Genomic DNA, 5,790 nt, shown 5'->3' with positions numbered 1-5,790 from the left:
GCATACACTCTGCTCCCAGCTGGCTGATACATGGGAACAGAGACCCTGCATTACAAACAAGTAGATGGGTTGTGGTAGCCACATCCGTCGGACGGGTCATGCTAACGCATACCTATTATAGGTTTGCCACCTTCTCAATTGGCCAAGGTAGGACTTTAGGGTTATCACCTGTCCCACTTTGCGAGGGACACTGCGAAAATAATCAAGACATAGCACATTTCCAGATTACAGGACATTATTATATTCTACATTTCATTAATAATTGCATACAACAGTTATTTTATATATGACACTTCTATATGTTATGTGAAGTAGCATAAGCAATTCAAATGCAACTAGATTAAGCTTTTATTTGTGCAAATAAGTGTAATCCTGTACTATGCACGGCTGTAGGTATGTTTAGTCTTGGAATGTCTGAAATTTCTACAGAACATGTCCCACTTTGGCCATTTGGAAAGGTGGCAACCCTATAGGACCTGTATGTAGAGACATCAGACTTTGCAGAGCAACACACCCACAGCCAGTAGAAAGGGGAGTACTTCACTGTTTTGCCTAAATAAAAGGTTACTCTTGTAGCATTATAGTTGCTTATACTGTTACCTATAACATTTAGGTATTTCAGAGGAACATAATTATTTTATGATACTACTACAAACAATATAGGTAGCCTTTGCCCTAAATCACAGGAGATTTGCCTTAATTACAGTTATTATGCATGACACAACTACCCAAAGGGGAGTGTCCCTCACAAAGATGGACAGGTGGTAACCCCAAACCTATTATTCTATCAACTTTCTAAGGTAGTCGGTGGAACATGCACTTTCTCTCACTATCAGACCTCTCATACGAATGGGGAAGAATGAACACTGAATCAGGGACACTGCATAACGAGCTCAGAGACACATTTAGAAGGTTGGTGCTATTAACCTGACACATTGATGGACACAGCGCACATATGTATTTATACACATTGTCTGAGGTACATGCTGTTTATGACTCTTACATGTTGTCATTATTCATTATGTGTATTCCGCCACCTTTCCTCCTAATATCACTAGTTCTAGGAGGGTTTAGTTGGGAGTGTGTTAGATTCTGATTCGTAATCACGGACATCACTGGTAAGCTCAGACAGTTCAATGATAACGTCCCTATGTGTTCCCACAATGGTTTACAGACTGTCCAGTAGATGTGTTCTTACGGTTTGGGAGGTATGGGCGTCTGCTATACCCACATCGGAATATTACTTACACCCACGGGGAAGTCCTAATACGTGTCTGCCAGCCAACACCTGCATGCCTAGCCCCATCATCGCATACCCATAGTTCCCCCACCTGCCACTACTCTACAGCACTCATCCTTACTGTGGGTGCAGGTGGATGCATGTGGGATATGAACACACCCCTACACACTGCCCACTCTCCCCATGTCGGGACACATGTCATACGTTATGTCAACCCATGTGTTATCAGGCTTGCACAACCTACTGTTCCGTGTACAGCTACATCCTGGTCGTAATTGTGTTCCCCCATTGGTTGGAAGTACCAAATTTTGGTGTCCCACAAGGGACGTCGCTGTCCATGTTTAAAGTTAAGACCTTGTAGCTCTCTCCCACTGGTAGTTTCCTGCCGGTGGTCTGTGAAGCAGTGTTGTATTTACCTTTATTGCATGTCTGTATGTCTCACCGGCCTAGCTGGGGGGGCTGGGAGGTAGGCGTTTGTTGAGTGGACCTCCCACTGATGTATGCCGGGTCTAAACATGTTACCCGTAACTGCTGTAACATGACCTAGGTATATACATGTGTATATTTACTGTAACATATATATATATATATATATATATATATATATATATATATATAAATATATTTACATTAATATATACAGACATATCTGCACATGTATTCATACATCTATATTCATATCTTGCTGTTATATATATATATATATATATATATATATATATATATATATATATATTTGTGTGTGTGTATATGTATATATGTATATATATATATATATATATATATATATATATATATATATATATATATATATATATTTGTGTGTGTGTGTATATGTGTATATATATATATATATATATATATATATATATATATATATATATATGTATATAAAATTATATATATAAAATTTTATATATATATATATATATATATATATATATATATTTACATCAGTGTGTCAATACATTCCCCGCTCATACGCACTTACACATGCGTAATGGTGTTTATAAGCTTCACCAGCATACTAGTGCCTTATTCATTATAACACCGACACACTCCAGTTATCTTGTAATCGGTATGTAGCATGTTATACAGTGGACAGATGTCGCTATATGTTTATGTATGGATTACCGATGGTAATTGGAATGTGATAGTGTGATTCGACCCGTCCCTCTTCTGCACAGCCTATTATTCCATCTACTGTTGATGTTTGTATGGGCACATTCCTATTATTTATGTCAACAAATGGAATGCATGTGCTACAGAATTTGTACTTCAACATATATTGTTGTCTGCATGTCAGTATACATATATACCTATTACGACCTAGCTGACCTTTACGGGGCAGTCCATTAGAACTGGCCCATCCAACCCTGGCACACCTGGATCCATAATTACATACCCATAGTTCCTCTACCCCACCCGTGTCAAATTTACATGCGTAACATCCATTATCCACTTGTTATCACAGCCATGACACACCTTTACACATTTCCCTCTCCAGAGCTTTTGCGGCCAAACACACATTCTGTCACACCTCATGTATTCACAGGGTCTCCCGCCATGTATATTTGCACATACGTGCCTTTCCTGGGGTTATTGAATACGGACATTTGCTCTTTCCAATTTTTGGAGGTCCCAGCATGGGACTACATTTCGTCTGTGTGTCAAGTAGACCTAACATTTCAATGATGTTACTCCCACTGGTAAAACCCTGCCTGTGGTGTGAGTAGCGGTGCTCTGCTCACTCCTGGGCAGCTTTTTATGACATACGCTAAAAGCACTTTATAATACCAACATTGCTCTTGATTCCCTTCACATCTCTTGTCTATGCTTTACTGTTACAACGTCCATTCTTTATATAGATATCTATATCTATATATATATATATATATATATATATATATATATATATATATATATATATATATATATATATGTATACATATATATATATTTCTCATTTATGTAGATATATATCTATACACACATATATGTGCGTGTGTGTGTGTGTGTGTGTGTGTGTGTGTGTGTGTGTGTGTGTGTGTGTGTGTGTATATATGTAGATATATATATATATATATATATATATATATATATATATATATATATATATATATATATATATATATATATATACATATGGGGATAGCCACCCGATCCTGCTGAGACAGTGGCAGGACTTAAACATAGACTTGGGGTTCAGGTACATGAAACTATTGATTCAATATTTTCAGCCCATGGAAGTTGAGCTTCGTAGCAGAGCAGACGTGACTCATAAAGAAATAACAGAGCGTTTTAAGTCTGAGTTCTGCACAAATAAATTAAAGAATATTTGTATGCAAGTCAATGCTTTCAGCTACAGGCTAAAAAATATTAAACAAAAGAAATTGATGAGAGACTATAATGATTTTCAGTGTGGCCAGATCTTTGTTTGGCCTAGAACATGTAACAACGTATATAACAATGAAGGTGGTGCTTCCATCAATAATGACACTATGGTGAATGCAAATAACAGTGACTCATCTGGTGTTTCTGTGCCTGTTGCAGTGTCCTCTTTTACACCTAGAGCCTTGGACAACAGAGATGTCATGCCAATAAGACCTACTAGTGACTTATATACCAATGAGTCCCTGGGGACAGGCACCCCACCTCCTAACCAACTGGCTCTTTTAGACAAGAACACTACCTCTACACTTGGAGCCATCTCCAAAGTACCAATTAATGATGCAAATCGTTTTTTACCTTACCCGGTCAAACAGAACCATCAGAACAGAGGGCGATCCAACAGCAGAGGCCCACGAAAAAGGAAACCATCAGGAGAAAAGTCAGGACAGACAAGGAGAGTAAGGCATTGACTATTTTGGTATATAATGAGTCTGATGTTGATCTGGATGACACTGAAATCAGCATACTGAACAAAGGCCTTAATTTTATTCCAGCCACTACTAGTACTTTGACCGAGTCACTCATCGATCTAAGGTTGTTTTGTCGTAGACTGTCTTTGAAATTATTGTTCAGAGACCAACCTAATAACAATATACATGATTTTGTTAGTTTTCAATTTAAGCCAAAGAGTACTTTTATACCGAACATGCCTAGTCATGTAGAGTGTTTCTTAAAAGCCTGTGACAATGATATCTATGAGCTTTTCTCTTCTAAAGGCAATAAGTCTACGTATTACAACTTGACAATGCCTGAGAATAAGGCCCTAAACAGGCTTAAACATAGGAGAGATATTACTGTGAAACCAGCTGATAAAGGTGGTGGGGTGGTGGTGATGAATACTGTTGATTATATAGCCACCATGTCATCCATGCTTTCTGACACCAATACATATAAAGAAATATATATGCAAGATGTAGATCGTATAGTTCACAATATACATGATTTCCTATACGACTTGGTCATGTGTAGACAGATCAGTAAGGAAATTCATGATTTCTTCTATGTTGAGAACCCCATTATTCCAATTATAAAGGGGTTGCCAAAGATACACAAGAACATTACTCCAATACCCATGAGACCCATTGTATCGGGGGAAGGATGGGCTACCTATAACATTTCAGCCTTCGTCGAATATCTATTGAGACCTGTTGTAGAGTCCTTTTCATCCATGCTTAGGGACACGTACCAGCTCCTAGAGAAAATAGGGAATATAGTACTTGATGTTGATCAACATGAATATTTGTTGATTACTTTAGACGTTAAAAACCTGTTCACCTGTATACCAAATGAAGTAGGGATACAATCCATTCATGAGATACTTGCTAGGACATCAACATACAGCAGAGATAGGAGTTTACTTATTTGTCAACTCCTAGATTTAGTATTGAACAATAATATCTTTATATTTCAAGATAAGAGTTATCTACAGAAATGGGGTGTTGCCATGGGCACACCCTGTGCTAACTCTTATGCTAATCTAGTGGTCCTAGAATGGGAGTTAGATCATGTTTTCACACATACCATGTTTAAACGGGTGAAATTATACAAACGTTTTGTAGATGACATCATTATTATTTGGGAAGGTACACAATCTGACTTTGAGTTGTTTTGGTCAGAAATAGAATCAACTACCACCTTCCTAACATTCACACAGGAGTACTCTACTTCATCCATTCCTTTTTTAGATGTGACACTAAACATCAGTGAGAATGGACAGGTCACATCAACCCTATACAGAAAACCCGTTTGGAGGAATTCGATACTTAGATATGAAAGCATGCACCCTAGGCATGTTTTCTCTGGTGTTGTTAAAAGCCAGTTTATCAGGTTGAGAAGGCTATGTAAAGATCAATCAGAGTTGGAGAGAGAAGCTGATTTGATGGAGTCATTGTTTAGGGATAGAGGGTATAAGTCCAGCATGGTCAAGGACATCAGAAACATAGTTCTGGGTTCTGATACCAATGTAGTCACATATAATCGACATTATGTGAAGAGTAATATGATCAAAGTACAAACTTCTGACACACTCAGGTATGTTGTCAAATATACCAGTGATGTGAAATCTATTCAAGGGGTAGTAACACGTAAATGGAACATGT

The sequence above is a fragment of the Protopterus annectens genome, chromosome 1.part0 (genome assembly GCF_019279795.1).
Source record: "Protopterus annectens isolate FY-2018-M chromosome 1.part0, PAN1.0, whole genome shotgun sequence".
NCBI classification, from domain to species: Eukaryota; Metazoa; Chordata; order Ceratodontiformes; family Protopteridae; genus Protopterus; species Protopterus annectens.
This window is presented reverse-complemented; position numbering follows the sequence as displayed.